The 25,687-nt window shown below is 37.4% G+C and overlaps 1 protein-coding gene across 1 annotated transcript in view; it reads right to left on the bottom strand.

Annotated features, from left to right (window-relative positions):
- Window positions 1-25,431, bottom strand: part of LOC135247936 (B2 bradykinin receptor-like) — a 119,832-nt gene extending 94,401 nt beyond the window's left edge. The window contains exon 1 of the mRNA XM_064321940.1: window positions 25,233-25,431. The gene's annotated coding sequence lies outside the window, so the exon portion shown is untranslated. The remainder of the gene's footprint in view (window positions 1-25,232) is intronic.
- Window positions 25,432-25,687: the final 256 nt, after the last annotated feature.

Genomic DNA, 25,687 nt, shown 5'->3' on the forward strand with positions numbered 1-25,687 from the left:
TTTCATTTCTTTACAGTTCCTATAAAGCTTATTTTTCTTTTCTTTTTTTACAAGCACACCTAGGCTTATTGGCTTATTGGCTTATAGGCCAAAATAAATAAATAAATAAATAAATAATCTCTCAATAAGTGTCAAATCTATACAAAATTAATGTACATAATGATAGACAAGTTACCAAAATAATTATGAAATCCAAGTAGCTATAGTTAGCTAATGTTATCTGAGGTTCTAGTAATTATATGCAAATCATATGCAAATCACAGAGATGGTTAAAAAAATGCAATTTAAAATAGTAGTAAACAGTTTTTTGTGAACATGTAACTAGATGTTTATAAATATAATTGCTGATGTTGAATTAAATTCAAAAACTGATGACTAGAAACCTGGTATTTTGATGTTGTGGTAACATTTTAAGTAAGCATTATATGTACAAACCTTGAGAGTATTCAATAATTCCCACTTCTTTCTGTAGGGTCCACACAGGGTCCACACAGCATCCTTTTTACTAGCTAGGCAGTGTAAATAAATGGACGAAAATTTCTATTTTATACTGCTGTATAAGGGAATTATCAAAAGAATATTAGCATGTCTAGTGTAACTTGTCCACAATCAGCATTTTGATAAGATTAAATTAGATCACTGTGCAACTCAAGTTACAGGGGAGTTGCATATATATTGCAATCTAAATACAAATAAAATAAAATTTAGTTGCAAGCAACAGAGGTTTTTGTTGCAAGAAACATCCTCCATAGACCAACTGCAACTAACTTTTGATGTGTTTGCTTGTTGCGGTTGAGTTGAACTCCATGCTGATATTAAACTTTGACAACAGTCATGACATTTGTTTGTTGCTCAGCTAAATGAGCTGTGTCAAAGTACACCTGACCTTAATTTCCGATCAGTTGACTGAGACTGCAAAGTGAGCTGAAAATTTGAGGACATGCCCAGTTTAAAATGTGTTAAATGAGCTATGCAGTCCTAAAAAAGTAATTACCGCTGCTATTCCAGTGAAAAATAGAGAGAACTGGACAGCGGCAGTCTGGCCATGTCACCTTTAGGGGTTTTATGAATGGCAAAATGAATGTTAGCGCCAGCTCAACCCCTGACAGTGATCCTTCTGTCACAAAATATCTCATCACTGTATCAAGTCATGGCCAGCGTACAAGGATTTCAATGGTAGTTCCCACAAAGTGGCAAGGTGACAAGTGGTTAGCTGACTTGATAAAAAGTCATTTCTTGAGATGCCTAGAGACACAATTGTATCTGTATGCGCGTATGTATCTGTGACCAAGAGCTAAAGTTCTCACTAAAGTATTAATTGTTAAATATGTAGATTGCCATACAGAAGGCACCTGGAATCAAAAATATAAATATGTAACATGTAAAAGCAAGGTATCAGTTAAATCCTGAATTGTGATAATACAGGTGAAAAGATCTCAAATTCTGCCTCCAGGTATTTATCTTATATTTCAATGGAAACATCATTTATGTGTGTGGGTGTGTGTGTGCGTGTGTGTGTGCATGTGTTCTTGTGTGTGTGTGAAATACTAACACCATACTTTAAGGTAGCATAAATGCACATTTTTGATTAATGCTGGTTCTACAACCATGATCAAATTCTGGTTTCTGCTCCATAAAGTTGATACAAATTAGATAACTTCATAGTCCCTGCTTAGTGATCCTTGCAATGATTAGATTTATATATTGCACCTACCTTACGTCCTATATTTTTACATGGACAATATTTCATTATGTGGGGGATGTTAATGGAAAAAGTTTAGGATGGAAAAAAACAGGCAAAACAAATTGGTTTAAGCTCGATGTCACACTGCACATTAAATGGCCTGGAATGGACAGCAATAAAAATGGAAATGTAAAAGAAGCATTTCTTAGACAGAGCTCACTGGTGTGCATCATTTTATTGCTTACATTCACCCCCACACCCCCATCCCCAATCTTAGATGAACTTACTTCAAGCTTCTATATCCAATGGAACATTTATTATAATTAACATGACAGTAAACCTAATTAGTTCTTGTCACCAGCAAACTTTGTCACTACAGACATCGTTCAGACAGTACTCAAGGTAACCCAAATGAAGACACCTTATTAGTTTCAGTTCACTTAGATCCAAAAGGAAAATCTAAAACAAATGTTTTTTTTTAGGAATGTGGAGATCACATTGCATTTATACATTATGTAATACACTGCATCATATAAAGCATTTCTGATTTGTTTGAAAAATACCAGCATAGCCAAAAAGACTGTGCGCGGAGTGCCAAGTACAGATCCAGCTTGGCAAACGAAGAAACTCCTGCTTCACTGTGAAGCATTAAGAGCTCTACGGTACAGGACCTCCCTCTGTTTTCCATGTTTACTGCAGTCATTGCGCATCAGTAGCCACAGGCATAAAAACAGGGGAATCCTTTCATCTGCTAAGCTACAGACGTCCCTGTGCTACAGAGCTCTCTTTCCGAAGCTGGTCTCTGGCAGCTCAAACTCACCCTTCGTTGTATTTTTTAACAAGAGAAAATGAAACATCTACAAATATGTAGGTGCATTTTTGATACAGCATTCATGGGAATTTAATAAACACCTATTTTGCGACTGGGTTTAACACCGTGAATCACACTTTCGTGCTAATATTCCAAGCTGTGTCTATATTTAGCTGCTCAATCTCTGAGCAGGAAGTTGTCCTCTTATGAATTCCGATCAGGCCACACTTTCAGGTCAGGCAGAGGACAACGTTAAGTGGGGTTCAGTGTAGTTTTATGTGGCATTGAAATAACTACGGAAATGGCTGCCATTTAATCTAATTGTGAAGAAAACGAAGGGTCCATACAGAACTCTTAAAGCTCAGAGCAGTCTCCCATAGATCTTGCTGGCTGTACTGCAGTTGTTTCAATCAGAAATTTGTATGGCAGGTAACAAAAGCAAAGGGCTTGAAAACCTGGCAGAAGACGACATTGCATGATTGTCTACAGTTATGAAAACATTCAGTTTTGCTCTTTTCCCTGTACAGGGAGGGCTTCTCTTCTTGCAGTAGGCTTCTGTCTCCCTTTATATCTGGTAAATATGAAGTTCATTAGTACTGCAGTTATAAAACTGGTGATTCTTCCCATCCCAAATCCCAAAATTTCCTTTACTCACATCTAAACTACTCAGCCCCTCTTTCAAAAATCCAAATACCATTCTTTAAGGCAGCATAAATGCATTTTTGATATCCCTGTACACACCTTCATGACTCCTTGTGAACACTATCTAACCCCATCAAATCTTTGTGCTATTATGATAAAAGTGCCAAGTTAGATTTCCCAATGAAGAGTCATCACTGCTGGCCACTGCAGTACCATTTTGTAGAATACATTGTGATTGGTGCTTGATGCTGATCGAGAATTGCGAGCTTTCTATATTTAAAAGCATTTTTCAAAAGCTACAATTACTTCTGGAAAGAAGAACAAGATAAGTGTAAGTTGCTGCAAGTAAAAACAAATAGCAGGCCCAGAAACACTTCAACAAATACTTAAAAAAGTACAAAAAAAACACTTTAATTTACAGTCTTACAAAAAGGCATTAAAAGAACACAAAGTGTCACTTTCATTGAAAGAGAGAGACATGAGTCAAGATCATCATGGGCTAAAGGACTGAATAAATATATTAATCAGAGTGACATTCACCACACAAGGTTCCCCATTCAAAATGTTTCATCTAGAGATGGTTAAAGTACATATGGTATGTTCTTCATCATGAGAGACTTGGATAGTGGCACATCCACCTGGCCCCAAAAAGGGGTTATATCTTGTCTAAATCAATTATGACTCATTGAGTAGAAAATCTTAAGATAAATTACAATATTTATGTGCTTATGTGCAGTCATTCTAAACTTGTAATGGTGGAACCCATACAGACTGAACTGAAGAACGGAGAGTCTTGAATCCTAATTGATTTATGGATTATTTCACCAGACCTGACATACAGGTTCAAGCAATGTTCTCAAATACCTAATCTCAGAGAGCCAAAATATAAATAAATGAATACAGATTAATAGAAAGATTAATACATTTCAAAAAGGAACACAGTATGTTCCCTTTTTCCTTTCAGGGATAGCACTTTAAAGTTTGCATATTTATTAATATTCTGCTGACAGTGATATCTGAGATTTGGGAAGTTCTGTGATCCCTGTCAATCACATTCTCTAGGGAATGCATGAATGTGTCATGGCATGGGTCAGGTTTCTTCTCAGCTGAAATGAGCTGGAATTACATAATTTAAACAAAAGGTTTCTTCTAAAAGCCAGTACATTAAATGTTTTGACTTTCATGAATTGAAATTTAAACTAGCAAAATGTACCATTTTTCTTCATGACTATGTGCCTGTCTTTTCATGTAACAATGCAAATGTGTATCTAAAATTTGCTTTAAAAGACAGTTCTGATAAATAAGTAAGACATGCAGGAACACTCAAATTCTTCTATTTGACTGCTAATGACTATTTTACAGTTTGTGTACATCTGTAGATATAGTGCTCAAAATCACTTACTGCAAGGAAGTGCGTAAAAAAGTAAACATTGGAATGATTGTGGTTGTTGGGTGGCTAAAGCTGCTAAGACACTTTCAGTGTGTGTATGGGCCCCATGGCCTAGTATCAAATTCGAACTATACCAGTTGCAACTGTGGCTGGTATCCAACAGGGTTATGCATAATGGCAGCCAGGCTCCTCAGAAAGGGGGGATTTGGTTGGATGGGATGACTGTGGCTCATCACTAACCAGTGACCCCCTGTCGAGTGCCCACAGTTCACTTGCTGTACTTGAGCTGCGCTGCACATGAAGTGTCTTTCTCCAACTCATGCATATGTCGTTTGTGGACTGGGACATGAAAAGAAGCAGCGGCTTTACATCACATGTTTCAGAGAAGAGCACATTGCTGAAAGAAAATTTGGGGGAAAAATGTGAATTTAATATTTTTAAGGTGAATAAAGACCATGTAGACTTTCTGAAACTTATCTAGCGATTTTTCAAACTGAATCTAAACTTTTACCAGATACTTCAGAGGCAGAGAGTCATAGAACATGAAAGTGTGCTGTCAACTCAACAACTTTAATTTTTTATCCCCCAAATATTCAGAGAAAGAAACTGTACCCAACGTGAGCGTTTTCGGGTCAGCACATATACCCTTAAAATATTTTAATGTTATGGAAATTAATGAAAATATATTCATCACACTGCTCCTTGGTACTGTAAGTAGCATATATTGCACTTTTTAATGATGAGGTTTTGTGGCACAAACAATGCTTCATTTCTAACATCATCAATCAACAGTGACTTTTGAGAGATAAAGTGGTGCAACTGCGATGGTCAATTTCTTTAGGTACCTCTCAACTCTCAAAGAGAACTGAGAAAACCATCATTAGTGCATGTAACACAGACAAAAGAAGTCTTTTATGGAAATGAGAAGAAAGTTTAAAGGCAGTTGTGCTGATGAGAGAACTCTGTGGGCACACGTGTTCATTATTTAACAAACACAATAATGAAAAGATATTAAAGTCACGACTTACTGTCTGCATTCCTTAAAATAAATAATGTCTGTTGTTTTTATAACTCCAGCTCCACTTTCATGTTGCAAGATAAGATTTCAACACAAAAAATTACACTCACTGTTTGTGCTTGTCCAACCCCCAACTGTTTAATTGACCATACTGATGCTGATCTCTAATCCTAAAAAGGGTCATTCTACAGTCCTTCAGCATTTTTCAAAATGCCAATAGTTCTCAACAGTCATTGACAGCCCGAGAGTGCTGCTTTTCCATTGACCAAAAAACTCTGGGTGCTCGCAAGAGTGTGAGCCAGCAGTGCTGACTCCTGTGGGAGAGCATTGTTCTCCCTCATTAAGGAAGAAATCCCTTTGCAGTGCTGTTCATCTGATTGTCAACTACCTCTTCAATTAGCTTGCCTGCGTGCTAGCTGGCTAGCTCCTTAAATGAGTTAACTGGCATGCTAAAACATTTGAGAGGCAATAGTTGACATGAAACGCAGAATACCAGTACAGCAGGGGGCTCTGATTTGATCAACTTATCGTACTCTCCAGTAGTACTGTGCATAAAATAAACAGGAAACCACCAGCTTTCTTATGGAGTTTTAAAAATGAGCACTTTGATCATATCAGAAATGCAGGCAAAAAGCCAAAACAAACAGGTGGTGAAAAAATGCTAACAATATATAACATGCCGAAAATATGTTTCAGGTTTGAAGATATACACCTTGTCACTGAGTTTCCAGTGATCACACTACAGTTACATATTCAAGATCTACTCAAATATCACTACCTGGATCTCTAATGCATCTTTACTGTATAAATGGAAACAATTCATGAACAACTGCAACCCTGATCCACACACTGTAGACTACTTTTCAGAAAATAATGATGGAATGATCCTTTCGGAGAATTTCTGTTAAATGAGAGAGGGCTATACCATTTGATATCAAGCAAAATTCAAAATTAGGCCACACCATTTTAAATAGCATGAAATGACTACATCGTCTACTGGGCATTTACCATGCACAATTCACCATCTGCTCTTCAGTACCTTCAGAAGGGCTGTTTGCAGTTTCTTGCAAATGTGACTATGCTTTCCAGAATGCTTTTCTTTATATATCAATGCAGTCCCGTATCTACAGCGGAATGCCAGAGGATATTGTGTCTTTCCTGAGCATGGTATCAAAATATGAATATACACTCAAGAAAAAAAGCTCAATATGTTTGTGAAACCATCTGGCGTGTCTGAATGGATGCCGATCTGCCGAGTGCTTGATCAAAGATCCGTTTTGCGGGAAATATTAACATATAAAACATGGAGTCATATCACAGTTGGATTAGGGAAGCATGATCCTAGACAGATCAGAAGATCTCGGGGTATTAAATATTAAATATGAAATCTCAAAGTCGGGAGCGGACTGTTCTGAATTTGGATGATTTAAGGCTTAACAATGCCGCTTATCCTGGGAAGAGAGCACGTTGGCTTTCTCTCCGGGATTAGAAGCTGATGTTGGCAGGAGTTCAAGATTTGTCTCTGTATTTCTACCGTGTCGATATTTCAGTAGGTGGGGTATTGACTCTGGCACTGGAGATGAGCTGTCTGAATTTAGCCAGAGGATATTTGTGGAGTTCACTCTCTTTACCAAATTTTTATCAAGGTGAATAAAAATGCCGTTCTGTCCAAGGTGGAGATAAGTTGCTAGAAGACACATGGGTACTTCAAGAGCTCCTCCTGCTGCTTATGAAAAGAATGCATAGTATAGTATAGTATTATATAATAATGTGTGCAGTCTTATAACCCACACCTTGGCTTATTAATGTTTTAAAGGAGACAGGGATTAACGTCCCTATTTAAGGATGATTGGAATAAAATTGTTCCTCTGAAAGATTATAGTAGATGCAGGCATATAATTATTGATTCTGTACTGCATGCCATGATTTGAATAATCCAGTAATCCTACTCTAATTATAAAACGGTTTTACTACTTATTAATATAAATTGTCCTGAAAGTGCATGACACTGAAAGACATCAATCATTGATTGTTTCTTTCAATTATTTAAAAAACTCACCCAATCTGGATAGATTTTGCAATACAATAATCAATGAAGTCAATCACTGAACTGAAGATGACTAGGAGAAAAAGCACCGGTGCCATGGTGAAGCTAATTTGCAATTTTTAAAGCAATGGCAATTAACAATGCCTCAGGTCTTGAGGTAAAATGAACATATATGGTCCTGGTGAAATTCAGAAAAGAAGTACTATCTGTAACACAGATTCTTAACAAAGATTCTTAATACACTAATAGTTCTGTTGGACACTAAAATACACTTTATACTTTAGCTTTATACAAGACCAGAAGTACAGTAACAAGAAGTACAAGAAATAAATTATTGTTGTTTAACCAAAAGAATTGTTATTGCAGGGTAGTTTGACAAAAATTGTTGAAATTGACACAAACGTAGTAACACAAAAAGAATGTTGGATATTAGCACATTCTTTTTAAGATTGTATCCACTTCTACAGTACAGCTGGTCAGAAGCTTTTTATTTTTATTTTTTGAGGCCGAACAGTGCTCACAGCAAAGGACATGTGGCTATTGCCTCAGCCAATCATTTCAGCCAGCCACCCCCCTAGCCAATGGTGGGCAGGCCACATGGTGCTAGTAATTTGGAAGCTCTCCCCCGGTAACCTCTCCAGGACTCTTGTCTGGAAGATTAGTTAAAGGACTCATTTGAGCGATTTTGTCTGATTCTGTACGCGACAGCCATCTTCCCCTTTTCTCTGCAGGTCAGAGGTGATTTGTTATGGCTAGCACTGGATGTTAAGCTACGCTATACTCTGCTGCACTCCGCCTGCCAAGCAGCAAGCTTGCCTCATTCGCACCGCGCGGTCCCAGCAGCGCTCACGTTTCGTGAGCCTCTCCCAGCAGTGCATTTCTCAGTTTGCACTTGGCGCAGGAGCTTCAGAACCAAGTCCCACAAGGCACCAATGCATTCAACTGCTCTGACCCCGGCATGACACAGCCGCTAATCTGCAACTGCTGTTGTGGCGGGATGAAGGCAAGAGACACGCCTGAGTTATGTGTGGCAGCAGCAATCCTGCAATGTCAGATGGAGTTTCCCAGAATACCTCTGGTCTGCCACCAGAGACACCGGCCTGGATTCAGTCAACATTTATCCTTTACCTTGACTTTAAATTTAATGTAAGTGTTGGTTGTTCCTCCCTTCACAAAAAAAGAATTTGAGCATAGCTGGTCTAGATCAAGCACAAATTAAGTCATATGGATGTTTGTGAGTAACCGTGGCATATTGCTGTTGAATTTTTTAAATGCAAATTTTAAACTCATTGAGCGCCATGAAAATAGGGGTCTGTTCTGGTTGTATCAGAGTGAGCTGCGGTGGATATCTAGAAAACATGTAAAATCTCGAAACTATTTGGATGGAAAGATAGTACTCTGGGTAAGAGAAAACACACCTTCATTTCATTTTCAGGTTAACTTTCCCTTTAAGATCAGCAGCCAGTTCAGGCCCATAAAACCAGGTGACCTGAGTTAGCCTTACAATCAGCTGCTTTACCTCATCAATTGATGTGCTTCTCAAGGGCTGAGTAAGGGCATTTCCAGAAGGTCACCTATCCAAATACTAAACAAGCCTGCTTAGCTTCAGCCATTTGGCAGGAGGATGGAGATGAAAAAAGCTGAGTTCAGTTTCATTTGTATATGAGCTGTCATTGTCAGTCATTTTCATACTTTCATATGACAGTCTGTCTTTTTCAAACTTTCATATGACAGCACTGATCTAAACACCCAAGGGACATGCTGGGGAAATGATAACCCTCATTATTTGTTGACTCCATTTTGGCCTGTACATTTCATCAAAGCCCAGACGGGGAAGAATTCAAAGCACACTGAAGAGATGCAAAATATGAATGTATAAGTATCTGGGAAATGTAATTTATCCCAAGATGAAGTTGAGATATCTTTTTCACAGCACCATCACACTTTCTGTGAATGCAAGACTACCACCCCCTTTTACCATAGCAGTAATAAAAAAACAGGGCATAAAATGTCATTTTTAGATGATAAAGTTGTTTAATTCCACTGTGCTTGACAAGATGTAGAGAGTATGCATGCGTAAATATGCATTATTAAAATCACCCGTTTGAGTCGGCCTAACGTAATAAGATGCAGAGTGCACTGTGTTAATCTCACAGGCATCCCCTGATGCTGACTGTACGTGTATCAGAAGTTAAGTCTGCATTTGCGTCTTATTTTATAGTCATGTGCTAACTTTGCAGATTTCCCTAGCCCTGAGAAAATGTGTTGCAAGGGGCTTTCTTCTCTTTGGCTTTGATGGATTTTTAGATATTTTTTTTCTGATAAAGGGAGAAAGTCAGTTTTCTCAGGATGCTTGGCTTTAGTTTGTATTCTGGACAACACATTTTCAGGCACTAATTCTGTCAGGACCACAGTAATTCCACAAGCTTCCACATGTTGGAATTGTACAAAAAGGGGCAGATAAAGCACAAATACTAACTTAACACTATAAAAGCAGAAGGAAAAGAATCATGTCCTAGGAAGAGCAGATACTCTGGTGGCCTACTAAGAGGCGAGTACACATTGTCTGACCGGTGGATTTAGTATTGTATCAATTAGCAAAATTCTGCAGAGAAAAGTCTCAACATGGATTTAAGCTTTTGATCATCCAAGATCAATATCCACATTTACTCATATTTATTTATTTATTCAGGAAATGTTCATCCTCCTGTGTTTATGTGAGATATTTATGGTGATATTTTGTTTTTGTATTCAATGATCAAAAAAGAAATCATATCCCTGCCATGCATCCAGTGTAGCCCCAACAAGCACTTGCATCCCAGTGGTGCTCCTCTGACATATCACATTCCAACCTGTTTTTTTTTTCTTATTTCTTTCAACTTCCCTATTTTCAGTAGTTTGGCCCTGCTGACTCTTCTATTTCTCTGTCAGAAACAGATCGCTGAGTGATCTGTCGTGCTCTATGCCTTTCCCCCTGTGTGAGATGAAAATTTCATCCACCTGGCCACATCTTTCATCTTAACTTTCAAGGAATTGGGATGCCATTGCTTTCTCTGTTCTCTTTTATCCCACCTTTAATTTGTTCCTTAGGTCTAGGTTGGGTAATTCCTCTGTAGTTTTCCCAATCCATTTGGTTTCCTTTATTTTTATGAATAAGGGTGTCTACTGCCCCCTGGCAACCCTCAGGTGCTCAGAGACTCTGTATTCCCACAATGCATCAGATGCCTGAGTGTTCCCCATTCACATGTGATTTTCCTATAAAGCTGGATCACCTCAGTTTTTCTGTGATGTACAACTGGAGATCAGTTCTCTGTGCTTCATTTGATTTCCGTTCTCTCTTCCTTTCTAGGATTTCTCTTTCTGTGTTCTCCTCAGATGTTTGAATGAGTGGCATTTCTTTGACAGATCTAGGAGGCCCTTGAACCATTGTTCTTCTTCTTTTTTGTCTGATGAAATCTTCCTCGCTGTGCAGATTTCTTCTTATTGAACTCTCAGTGTTTTAAAAAGTGAGAATCCGCCATTGCGGCACTGGCAAAATAGGAGTTGAAATTCTTCCCACGTCTTATTCCTTCTCAGAGATAGCCTTTGAGAGTCTCGGAGCTCACTACTGTATCTACAAAATGTTTTCATCAGCAATTTCTAAGGAGTTCATTCAGGTTCTTGGGTCACATTAACTTTCTTTAAATTTTACAGAATCCTTTGAAATCTTTCAGATACAATATTTCAACCAGTGACTTATTCATGTACATTTAACTCCTTCTGTTAATTTAATAAGTTGTGGTGAGATGGGATGTACAGTATATCTGATAAAGCTGAATTGCCTCTGAGACACAGAATACATTTCCAGTAAATGAGAATGAGTAAGCAGTCATCTTTAAAATAATAGAAACAGGGAAGTAAAATCTTCTGTGCAAAATAAACTATGATAGAGCACATTTGACCCCTGCTGGGCTCAAATTAATTCTTTTAGAGTTAGAATTTCACTGCGTATTTTCCACTGAAGCACATAACAGTGAACAACTATTTATCTCATTGGAAGCAGAATTAAACAGAGGACATTCTGATCATGTTAAAGTCAAGACATGTATATCAACCATAAGGACACAAAATAAGTTGCAATGTCAAATGAACATTTTCTAAGAGATGTGATACTTCTGTGCGCATGGTCCAGTGTGCCCTACAGCCAGCATGTATTTTAAATGTTATTGCCATTCCTTGTTCAGAAGCATTCAGTCTGATCCACAGCTGACTAGTAGTCTTGAAGAGTCAAGTAAATGCAGCCAGACAGCAAAATAAGGATATAAAGAGGCACCAGTCAATAGTACTAAGCCAGTTGAAATCACTCTTCATTTAAGCTGTGATCTCTATTGATTTGCCTTTCCATTTTCATCGATCAGGAGAGGAAAGAATTAAAATAATTTTTTGTTTTGTTTCTTGTTTTTAGATGGCCTGGTTAAAACTGGCACCAAGATCCAAAAGTGACAGGAAGTGTTAACTTTAAAGATGCTGAATTTGTGTGTCAACTGAAGCCTCTTAGTGACTTCATAAACCATTAAAAAAACATGAGTGTGACTTTATTTTAAAGCATTAATAAGTAACTACAGATATACATACATGTTGGCTAATTTTATTCATTTATTTCTTTTTGTTTGCTTTCTACAAATTATATCATGTTATGAAAGCTTACTAGGCCATGGACAAATGCAAATTTATTTCACAGCAAGAGAAAAAAAAAGCTGAATGTCAAAAGAACAATTACAAGTACAAAAGTCTAACCCTCCTCCAACCAGATCTAGCTGCTTTTTCTGCTTACCATGTTTTTATACTGTGTTGTAAGCAGAGCTAAATGTTAATAATTCCTGTGCTTACCATTGCAGTTCTCCAAACAGCTTTTTATTGCCGACGTAGAGGCCTTGGAGTGTCTGTGTCTTTTCCTCAAGGCGTAGCACTGAGTTTCTGGTTCAGCAAGTTTAATAATAATCTGACCTCATCTTGTTTCGTTGGGTGGTGTTCGGCCATATTAGTCTGCGAAAACATAAATCCAGAACCCGTTTAAATTCCACTACGATCATCTTCAAAAATCATGTGAAATATGCTAGTACCATCCTGTGAAATATGCTAGTGCATGAATACTATTTAAAAACTTCTGCTCATTCCATTGTATCTAGTCAGAAACTGCATGGCATAATTAAAATATAATTATCATTTTTATGAATATGCACTTGTGCTCGAATATTTTGTGCTCACTCAAGCCAACTGTGGTGGGTAAATGGTCGGTAAAGACATACTGCACATATTTATTTATTCATAAGTAAATAGTGATATAATTTGTTATATATATATGTGGTCAAGTATTTCTGTGTTTTCATTCATTATTTATTTGCTAAGATAGCATTTTTGAAACTCCTTATATGAACTGCTTATTTACTTATTTATATTAAAAGGAATATAAAAAATCTCTAAATATAAAAAGTAGTAGCATAGTATAGTATAGTATAGTATAGTACAGTATAGTATAGTGTTATCATCTAAACTGTCATATTTTCATTGCCATTCATTCACAGCGAAAGGAACAGAACAGCTATTCAGGGAAGAATAGCATCTGAATGTCAATTTGCAGAAAAAAAAACCATTTTACTTGGTCTCCCTCCAAGCACACTGGGATGTGTGCCTTTATATCCTGTTTGGCTTGTTCAGCTCAATTTTCTCAATAGCCTATTAATTAGAAATCACTTCTGGACAAAGCAGTGTACATACTGGGAGACATTTAATCTTTTTGTTTCATTTCAAAGTAAGGGATATATTCATGCCCTCATAATGAAAACTCCCACGTTCAGATAATTTTACTATGACATGTATGTGCAATGTAGATAGCAGGAACCATTGATATATGATTGAATTATTTCAAATGCATGCATGGTATTAAATACATGCAGTGAATAAATTGTTTCAGAAAAAATTGTAAATCAGATTTATTTGTTCCGAGTGATTTTTTTCTTTTTGCTTTTCTTCTTGCTTTTCTTTTTTCTATTCTACAATAATTTTCTAGTCTTTCAAACTGGCTTTCAAGATAAGCTCTCTTCCGTCTGTAAAATAAGAGTTAAAGCTGGGAATTTCCATGATAAGCATCTGCCAGCACTGGCCTTCTACAAGATAGAGAGAGAACATTTTCTTTGAGGGGTAATTAGGATGCATGTGCATTCATTTTCAGTGGCACAGTGTGTGAACAGCATGCAAAATGATTTACAAAATTTAATAATTTGTTTTTCACTGTTTCTATATATATATGTGTGTGTGAGTGTGTGTGTGTGTGTGTGTGTGTCCTTTCGAAGGATCTACAATTATTTTAATTCATGTACATGGTCCTTATATTAGGAGTATGCATGACAAATACTTTCTTTCTCTAGCTGATAAATGCAGCCTGAGAGGAGATGTTGACACTAATGGGTGAGTGTAGTTACAAGAGGAGACAGGCTATTCATTATATGTACTCATGAAAACCCCCCACAAAGTTTAAAACAACAAAGATACTTCAGTGCATGCAAAGGTTGCAGTGACAGCCCTAAGGTAGCCCAAAAATAACTTCTGCCCTGGGCTTTAAAATAAGCCAAAAAAACAACATACATTGTATTTTACCATGAACTAGTGGCCTGAGTAGAGAGAGAACTGTTTAAAAGTCTCTCACACAGACTACCTGAGCCTGTAAGTAACAGAATGTGGACTCTCTCAGTGACAGTATTAGATAGAAGCACATCTGCAAAGCTCTTTTGTGCACCATTCTGAAGAATTAACTAAATCTATAAATAACATCTCATCATTGGAAAATGGCAGGTTCATGAAAAACTGAATGAAAAGAAATAGAAATGTTTGTTCAATGAGGTGCATGCATATTATGTGACCATGTATGGTACAGTAAATTGGTGCAAAACATGTTTTCTGTATTATTGCTATATTTTAGTTGGTTTGTACAGATGCTCATTTAATAAGTGTTCCACATCTTTTTTCATCAGTCATTCTAATGTGAATTCATGGGGTCCAATAGCATTTTAATATCTTTGTTTTTTTTTTCTTGATTTTAAGTAGTTACTGTGTAGTAGACACAAAGCAGTAGATTTCATGTATAGCATACAATTTTAATGCACTTGGAAAGCGCATTCAGTTTCCAAGGCTGGTAACAGTGGACAATGAGGAGAAACATTATCTGTGGTGGACATTCAGGTTTTTCCTGAAATCCCTTTATTCCGTTTTATATACGTTTCTGCTCGCACAGTTGGTGCACAGTTGTGAGTGACATCACATGCCCTGGCAGTGTCTTCTTCCTTCCTGGCATGACAGCATGACTGTTTGGGGCCACCTCATTGTTCAGGGATGATTAATTACCATCTGGATTAAATGTGATGTTTGAAAATGTCACAGAGACAACGTGCTCCTCTGTGCAATGTGATGGGAGAGCTGGATTAAGCACACATGTCTGAATGAATACAACACACTATCTATCCTCTAGTTTTCAGATATAATCCATTACCTGCATATGCAGGTTTTAACAGTTTTAAACTGGCATTGGGGTAAAAAATCCTAATACATTACTTGTATTCACTTCTATTGCAGTTCAGGTATAGAATATATTAGTGCTACAGTGTCAAAACTGAATCATGTGTATTTGCTTCCATCGGCCAAGTTATCCAAAACAAAAAAACACATAGTAAACAGATTGAGCTATTTGTATGGCAGTGGCCATAGAGATCCTTGATTACTTCCATAGTTCATGTGGATTAGCCCACTGGGAAAATAAAGCAATTACGCAAAAAATTGTACTATTTTTTTATTTATGATGTTCTACGCGTGCATATTTTTCACTTAAACCCCAACCCCAACCCCCCCCCCCCCCCCCCCCCCCCCCTTGCAATTCTCAGAGTTTATGCATTTCAACCACCCCCTATATTCTCACTAAAGTTACTGTACACCCTTGCCTGCAGGTGTCAGTGACAAGAGACACATTAAATATTCTAAGAACAGCTTTACGTAACTCTCTCACACTGATTGTGCGGATTGTGGAATTACATTTCAGAGCACTGAGCTCTTTGCAGAATGTGTGAGTGGGTGAACCTCTATTTTCCACAATATGGATTACCTCTTATCTTTGTTTTTGCCCCATGTCAGGTAACATGACATCCCCATTACCTAATTCTTTATGGTGCATGGAGAGCATGTAATACTGCATATGGCAGCTCTCAGCTTCTGTCCATCATGCTCTGTAATTCTGTGAGCAGATGTTTTATATTGTGATTACATTGCCATTGATCTGGAATGATTAGAATCAGACAGGGCACTATGCATGCTAGTCATTCTAATAGCATGGTCCCTGCACCATTTGAAAAGCTGAGACAGAAATATATTTTTTCTTTCAGATCTTTTAACTTCCTGTATATATGCTGTTTTTACAGTAAGCCTTAAAAGCTGACATGTTTGTATATTGCTGACTATTTACTCTATAATAATACAATTGGAATGTATGATAGCCATATGCATTTATACATCTAACAGATTTTGTGTAGTAATGCTCTTTTTTTTTGGGGGGGGGGGGGGGGAGCTGGTAATACACCTGCCCCAGGTGTAAATTATTGGTTGATTTGCAGAAGATTTGTTGTTGTTTATCTGTTCTGCCTTGTACCTTGAATTAATCTGTGGACATTACAGTCTAGGAGTAGGTGCCTCTGTCTTCTGTTATTCTTTCTTATCCTGCATCATCCTGATGCTGAATCACCTTACATATGGTCACTTGTAAAAAAAAAAAAAAAAAAGAAATCAGCAAGTTCAGCTGATGTTCCTGCCAGACATGCCCCAGCAAACTCCACTTTTTCAAAGTCCGTGAAGTCTTTCTCTTAATTAAAGAAAAACAAGCCATCTCTAGCATTATATACATGGCCTTATGCATGTGGCAATGTTTCTTGTTTATTAATGAATTTCTATTGTATTCACAACCTGCATGGTAGCCTCTGCTTTGCATATACTGTATATGTTGTCCCTCTTCAATCCAGGTTTTTGAATTATTTTGTTTGCTACCTGTAGACAGAGAAATGATGCCCATGTAAACAAAAGTCATCATGCGTGGATAAATAAACAAATCATAAGAATTAAATAATGTGATTATAATAATCATAACAAACATAAATTCTGGCTTTTGCGATTTATTTTCCCAGGTGCTAACTTCATAGAGGCTGAACAGTGTCACTTTTAATCATCAAAGCCTTGCAGAAAGACCATGCCTTGTAAAATACTAAATTGAACATACATCACTCCTTGAAGGACAGATTAGATCAAATGTCTGGAGGTACAAATCCGTTAATATGATACTAAGCATCTTCATTAAGAACATAATAAATGGGGCTCCACCAACCCATGTTAAGTTATTCTATTTGTGGAATATTTTATTTGTAAAGCAGGTAGCTCTTTCTATTTCATCATGAGACTTGGTGAAGTCAACTTTCTGTTTTATTTTTATTATTTAAAGATTATAATTAAATAGTGGGAATTTTAAATATTAAAATATTGTTGAGAGCAGGACTTGGTTGCCCAGTTCCCAAGTGGGTAATGCATGGCAGCCTTTCACCGTTAGTGTGTGAGTGTATGTGTGAATGGGTGAATGAGAGGCATCAATTGTAAAGCGCTTTGGATAAAAGCGCTATATAAATGCAGCCCATTCACCATTTTACCATTTATAAATATTATGTTATAGCTCTGTATGCCATCATTTGACAGCTGTGGAATTAACAAATAGAGGAAGAAAGAGTTCCCCCATAAGCATTAGCATGGAGATGGCTTGAATGGTTTATCAGAGGACAATTCTGGAGTGATATGCTATTATTATATCCATGCCCTCTTATTCTGAGCATTTCACCATGCATTGGTCATGCCACCAAGTTGCACCTGTAACAATGCAATTATTGAGGGTAGTGCCCTGTGTTTACTGTACTTCAGAATAAAGAAGTGTCATCTATTATTTAATACAAGCAGCAAGAGGTATATACACATTCTATGCATGCTTGTGAAAGGTGTGGCACTATCACGCAACAGAAAATGACAAAAAAATATTGTGCTTATTTATTTTTAATGTAGGCATGGAAGACACAGGGAAAGAAAAGAATAATTTAACTTGACACGGTTCACAATTTTAGAGGTCGAAGTAGACTGGAACCTCTCAAAATTGTGCTCCCCGTTGAATCTTCTGAACTCTCAAAGTCTTACCATTTCTTAAGACATTTCATAGCAAATTTTACCTTCATAATAACACAACACAAGTCAATCGGCTGTTTTCATATTTAAACATTGGTTGTCATCTATATAAATTGACTACATTTCTATAGGATATGTACCTATGTACTGTAAGAACAAGGTATTGGATTTCTGTGGGAAGTGTATGTTACCTGTCAAAAGAAGGGCAACTTCTCCTCTAGTTCCTGAGTCTGGTTCTAATTATGCTAATTGAGTTTGACGGTTAAAGCTAAATATCCTCGAACACAGATAAATTAAACCTGACTACTGTCAAATAATTTTATTTTGGAATGGCCGATAGCAGAAGAGAAGCAGGGTGAAAGATTCAAAGGCACAGATAGATCAAAATAAAGTCGGATTTGAGATTGTCTGTACCATCTCCAACTCAATGAAGTTGAGGGATTTTTACATTTGTTTTATCATTTATGTCTGGGCATTGTGGGAAAATAATGAAATCAGTTAAAATTGGTCTGAGATGAGTATTTATCTCAGTTGGTGTCATATGCACACACACACACACACGTGTACACACGCACACACGAAAACACACGCATGTGCATGCTCACACACGCACACACACACACAATCTTCTTCAGTTCTGCAAACAGCAGTTGAGGAAAATTTGAAGTATCAGAGTATAAGAGGCTGACAGAGCAATGCACTGAGATAGAAGTGCTTAAACTGCAGCCAAAGGGAAAGAAAAGTACAAAGGGAAGATGGGAAGAAATGCACTTTGCTTGTCTGAGATTTCCCAGTCCTCAAAAACTGCAGATTGGAAACAAAAGGCATGCTGCTTTGGTTGTTTTATTTAGAATCAATGGCCATTAATCTTTAGAGAAAGCGAATGGTTGTGGTTTTGGAAGGAAAGGAAAGCTGACCCAATCCACAGGACATCCTAATGGCGCAGATGTTTGTGCTACACAGCACTTCTCCCCTGCCTTGTTTAATCACTGTGCCCTGACACAAGGGGGAAATGCAGGGGAATACGCTCACACTGCCATCTCACTAAATGCACTTATTCCATCACTACAGATCCTTCACAACTATTCAGTAGGCTATGTGTGTTTCATTATTATTATTATTATTATTATGGGTCAGCCCGGTGGTGCAGTGGGTAGCAAGAAGGTCCTGGATTCGATCCCAGCTGCGGCCTTTCAGTGTGGACTTTGTATGTTCTCTCTGTGTCCGCATGGATTTCCTCCGGGTACTCCGGGTTTCTCCCACAGACTAAAGACATGCATGTTAGGTTAATTGTAGAGTCTAAATTGCCCCTAGGTATGAGTGTGTGGGTGAATGGTGTGTGTGGCCTGCGATGGACTGGTGAACTGTCCAGTGTGTATTCCTGCCTCTCGCCCAGTACCCACGACTCTGTCCAGAAATAAGCGGGCATAGATGATGGATGGATGGATGGATTATTATTATTATTACTACTAATTTATTTATTCTTTTTATATTTATTTTTGTTTTGTTTCATTTTTCTTTCTTAATTTAAGTATGGGGCACTCACTGATGTCCACTAGACCCAAAAAGTTGAAGGCATGGGGGCATTTAATCACATCTTTAGATGGAAACTGTGAGGAGAGTTTGCTAAAAGAGGCATTGAAAAACTGCAAATGACTGCGTATTTACTGAAAAAAAGTTTATACTCCTACTCACTGTTTCACCCTGTATTTACAGGAGATAATTATGCAAATGAAGGCAGCTGAAAACCAACCATTTAAATATCACTAATGGCTCAACTTCCTTTCATTTGGGCAGGTACTTATTCATTGTGTGAGTGTGCTTTTATTTTCTACACTGAAATCTGGGGACATCAGTTGAACATAGCTATGATTTGGGATTTTTTATACTATACAATAAGTTCTTTCAGTGATTGCTTTTGTACTCCATGCAAAATTTAACAAGGTCTCCAGGGATCTTCCAAAGGTGTGCCACTGTTTCCCATTATGGCTCTTTAGGTTAGGATTTATATACAATTTCTGTTATGCTTTGGGCTCTGAATATTACAGCACTGTTTTTATGTCATGTTAAAAACAGATGCTGGGGAGGAGGGGGGGGGCGTACTGCCATTTCGGCAGTAACGTTTGGGATAATTACCTATTTTTTATTTATTTGGCTCTGTGATCCACCATTTTAGACACCATCGAATTCAAATGTGGTTAAAGTGCATAGAGCAACCTGTTGGATCAGCCTTTATCAAAATGTACAACTCACGACCAGATAATAAAAAGGAAACTTAATGTTTGAACAAATTATTCAACAACATGAATTTTACAGACATCGAACAGGTTACAGTCACAAAAGAAATTACTGAAAGAGAATACCAAACCACTGCTTTTTTCTCCCAAGATGGTCCCTGCTTGGCTTCAGCTTGAAAGTGGAACAGCTTCTAAAAATATGAATTCCAACTTACAGGCCTCAACATCTACATAAACATTAACACTTTCAATGAAATGTCAAAGATTGCATTTAAACCCAAAATCGAAAGGAATCATAATCTTTGTGTGTTTTGTAGCCATGCTGGGCCTCTGGCCCCCAATAGTTTGGGTGTTCTGTGTTTCCTCCAGAAGGTAATAAAGTAAGAAAAGTTTCAAGGGAGAGAAAACGCTAGGACACCCCAGGTTTGTATAGAGACAATGTGACTTTTAGTTGCACCAAGGATGTTTCCTTTGATGTTTGCAGAGGGGAGAGCAAGAATAGAGAGAGAGTATTCATATGATCAAACAGAGCACGCTAGGCCACACTAGGCCACTCGGTCACAATGTGGACTATAAGCAAGTTTATACGATCTCTCAAAGGCAATAATTAAAACTAGATATCTGACAATCCATATATCTTTGCATAATTTACATAGCATGGTTTTCTTAAAATATCCAGAAAGAGTGAAAGAACAAGTTAAAGCACTTCACTTGAGAATGTGTTACTCGTAACCTTTTCGGTGCAAATTATTGTAAAAGAAAAAAAAAAAAACCAGGCATGCATCGCATGTGAAAACGCAACACAATGCACATCGCTCTAACCACATCAGTCTCAAATAACTCACAACCATGTAATTCAGCAAACATTTAAAATCTGAGATTAATGCTTTTTACACTGGTCAGGAAAGTTAACATTTCACGCACTGCCAGGAGAACAGGAGAAATAGATTAAAGCCACACCAAGAGAGGGACGAGTTGGTGGTTACTCAAATCAGCACACTCTGGAAACACCATTCAGGTTCGGTAAATGCTTTTAAAAAAAAAATATGTATCGTGCTGAAAGGGCACATATAGGGGATGACATATTGGATTATAAACACTTTGACAGTTTCACCTTCTCTCCTTCCTAAATGTTTTGAATAAGTTATGTAAATGCCAGACCCTTCTCATGAATTAACATTGAAGCTCAAAGGGGTTGTTTTTAGCGTATTGTTTTCTGGGTGTATTAATGGTTTCAATTTGCATGACTGATAGGACAAGTACTACAAGTCTGATGGGAAGTGGCATAGAGCTATGGAAAGAAGGGTAACACGACAGTTTTAGCAATATCCTTGTATCCCGGCATAATTGCAAATTATAGACAATATATTTTGTACCACACCATTGAAAATCAAAGAACAATGATTTAATGTGTCTAGTTCCATGATAAACATCCTATATTAGACCCCAGGGGGTTGAAGCCCTACCTCCAGCCCCCACCTCCACTTCTTCCACATTGTGTCTGCTGGTATTTAAGGGAAAGGAAGATGAAAAACAGCATTTTGCAACTATCCATACCATTATCTGTCAGGCCTTATTCAATTCATGAATAAAAAGACAAACGGGGTAATAAATCTATTTAATTAGCCTCCATTTACTCCCGTAAAATAAAGTTGTCATGAAGTGCAAAACCTTTCATACGCTTTCCACTCCTGTAAATTGCCAGTATCGCACTCTGCCTCGTCTACTATTTCCTAATGTCATTAAATCCCCGACATTGTACAGTTAAATACCTCCACGCATTTATTCTGTCACCAAAGCAGATGGTGTACTCTGCAGAAGAATAAAGCTGACTTTATTGAAAATTGCTTTGTAAAGGCTATGCATAGCTCATACTGTATATCCCTGTGGCAAAGCCGCAGAAGAAAATGGCTTTGAATCTCACAAAAAAAGCTTCTTATTAAAGCTATTTGAGTTAGAAATAAATGGTACATTTACATAAGTCATCAAACTGCTTTATTGCTATGTTTATGAAGTATTAACTTCAATTACACCTAAATAATAACTGCATTTACATTAGATTTCGGTTTTAATGTGTCCCATCAATATTTAAACCCATAAAGGCTAAGCAGTTCCCCTAAGGTATGGTGCGATCAATTTATTACTTACTTATTTAAGACGTGTGTAGCATGGCAGTAACATGGAGATTTAATACATAAATGTTATCTCCCATAATAAAAATTTTACGTTAGAGATAAAGCAATCAAAGGACCAGGCTACGCCCTCTTGTGGTAATCTGCCTGTACCAGTCCTGTCCAAAGTCTCTGTATCACCTCATTCTATCACTTCCCCCACCCTTACCAGACTTTGGCTTTGAAGGTGGTCTCCAGAAATTTCCTGTGACAATTTGTGTCCTCTTCTGGGCATGAATTGGTTCACATGATCATTATTTTATTATCTGAGACTGAGCAGTGAAATGGCCACATCCGTAGCAAAAATAAGCATCAATAAAGATACCTATATATGATAGGAAAGACCATTTATTTATTTTATTTTATTTGGTTTTATAGTAAACACCATCGGGCTACACCAGCACTAAATCTCCAAAAGCAAGCTTGCTAAGAATACATAAAATACATTCATCAATAGATAAACCCTGGACAAGCATGAAAATTATAATATGCAAAAACAGTCAAACTGCTAAGTCAAAAGACAGGAGAAGACTAAAGTAAATTATGTAAATGAGTATTAAAATCATTATTGGCTCACTTGCTCTCTTCAAATCATTACAACCTTGAGTAATTCTTTCTGCTTCAAAGTGGAAAAACAATCTTTCCAACAGATTTGGAAATTACTGTACTCATCTACATTACTGTTCAGCTACATCCCAATCTTTACATATTCATCTTCATGGCTGTTTTCAGGAACATTCCTTTCTATTTACATATGGTCGTGAGAAGTAATTTTACATTCAAATCGCAGAACACGTCTTAAGTTATTTGTGGATGTGATATATTCCCCTTGTGCTAAACATTTAAAATTGGTTAATGCTGCATGATTTCACTTAAAGACTGAAGACTCTGTGGCCCATTATTCTCAACCTCCTGGAAGAAAATGAAAGGCAAAGAGACTGCTGTATCACCCTCAGAATGGGGATATGTAAACAAGCTCTCATTATTGCACTAACTGGAAACTGCCCTGTGGCAGTTTTCTATTAAAATTTTAACACCGTACCCTTTAACTCTACAAAATGCATCAGCTTTTTTTTTCCCTGACTTTTTGAGATCTGGGCGTGATTAAGATAATTAAAACTTCCCTTCCAGCTCTGTTATTTGAAGCCAACTTTCTGAGAATTCGTTCTGAGGTGAAAAATGCAGTGGGTGAACTGAAATAAAGGACTGCACAAAGTTAAAAAAGTTGATGTATGATGCAAGCAGCTAACTCAAAGGACCAAAGGAAATATTGATTTCAATCCATTTTTACATTTTAATGAAACAGGTTTTTGTGCAGTGCGGATGCACCTGCTTTACATGAACCATGGATGTTTACTCTGACATTAACCACACATTTTTACCCTCAGAATAAAACCATCAGTGTGATGTGGAACAAGAAAGTTATCTCAGTACAGTGACAGTACAGAGCTAATATGAAAAGTTCACTGCATGAGGGATGCAAGTGAACTTTTCACATGCAAATCGGCCTGTGACTGTGAAAATCTCAATTTTAGAGAAGATTTCCATAATTCCTGATTCATACCTGGTTCATTATTTTTTTATGAATAGATCACCCACTCCCAAAAGTGGCAATACATATATTTACATTTCAAGGTCTTCTGATTCTGCTAGAGAGAAAAGTAAAAAGTATTAGATGCATTCATGACAAGTTTACATGAGAAATTATAGATACCCAGACAAAGCACCGTCTGCAAATATTGTGCAATGACCAGAAACCTTTTCCATCTACCAAGCTTTCTTCTGCTGCTGACATAAATTAATTTATTACTTTATAAACTTGGAAGTATAAAACTATTCATTATATTTATCTTCTAGAATTCCATTCTTAAAATAAATTTAAAATGTACTTTGTAACTTGTTGTTAAACGCAGATTCCATCCCTATACTCAAGTACAAAAAATATATATATTTGAGCAAATATAAATCTAAAAGCTGTGGGGGAAAAAATCAATTTCTTGGCACTGAAAACTGCTGGCAAAATTCAGAACTTGAGCAAGTGAAGGGTGATTCTTTACAACTAGGCAGGTAGGCAGACAACTGCGAGAAATTGATTCCACCTCACTCCACTCCATTTGGCAAACATTGCACACATTTGGCATCAAAGCAAGGAACAATGTACTTATTTGAAAAAGACACAGGCTGTGAGTTAGCACGGCCGTGGAAACAAGACAGATAATGCTTTACTTTATTAATAAATTGAAGGGAGACGGGGTTATATTGTATGAAGTGAAGCATCGTTACTGTGCTAAGCCGCTTAGTCACAAACAAGCGTGGAGCCAAAATTGTTGTGATGATAAGCAACATTTTGTCACACACTTGTTTGTGACTAAACAGCTTAATATAGTAATGTCCACCAGACCCCACCTAAGCTTTGCTTTTATCATCATGAATGCTTCACTGGTATTACTGGAGCCAACGGACCATCCTAATTAAATGAAAGACTAATGGACTTTACTGTAGCTGCATTTTAAAATAAGAAGTGTCGTGATCCTGTACCATGCGCCTCATTCTCAAGGTCCCAGTTTTGCTTACATCAGGATGGCGACAATGATCCTCTGCTCAAATTTGCTTGACAGTTTGCTTGTGTGAATGGCTGATAGATTTTGCGCGAGGACACTCTGGAGGACTCTCTGGGTAACAGCGTCCCGCTGTGCCTTGTCTTTCCAACCATCTGCATTGAATCCATTCTGCTTAGCCCAAAGCTACATGAGAACACACCCATATTCCAACAGAATGTAACCAAATGAGTTGAGCAGACCGTTGGAAAATGACTGGCCATAGTTACGGCTATATAAAGGTAACATTAGAGGGATTTTTGAAAGAGTCTATTTAAATTATTTTGATTATAGATATTATTTCTTTTAAATGTGTCACATTTGACATACAAAGAATAAATGTTTGAAATAAATGTTTTAGTAAAAAAAAATTTTTTTAAACTGAAACTGATGAGAACTCACATGGGGCGACATAGCTCGGGAGGTAAGACCGATTGTCTGGCAGTCGGAGGGTTGCCGGTTCAAACCCCGCCCTGGGCGTGTCGAAGTGTCCTTGAGCAAGACACATAACCCCTAACTCCTAACTGCTCTGGCGAATGAGAGGCATCAATTGTAAAGCGCTTTGGATAAAAGCGCTATATAAATGCAGTCCATTTACCATTTACCAACTCATTAATTGGGACACATGACCCACACACATGCTACCCCAGGTTGCACAGATGTTTACTTACAACTGGAACAAATCTCTAGCCACTGTAACCATCTGCATGATGTCTGGAAGTAGTTATGGATGGATCTGTTGTTTGGACTTGCCTTCCGGCATGATACTGCTATTCTTTTTTTTTTTTTAAACTTCTGCACTTTTTCTGAATGCATCTGGGGTGGTGCAGAGTAACATACTGAAAATTACTGGTAGC

Source organism: Anguilla rostrata, chromosome 1 (genome assembly GCF_018555375.3).
Source record: "Anguilla rostrata isolate EN2019 chromosome 1, ASM1855537v3, whole genome shotgun sequence".
Taxonomy (NCBI): Eukaryota; Metazoa; Chordata; class Actinopteri; order Anguilliformes; family Anguillidae; genus Anguilla; species Anguilla rostrata.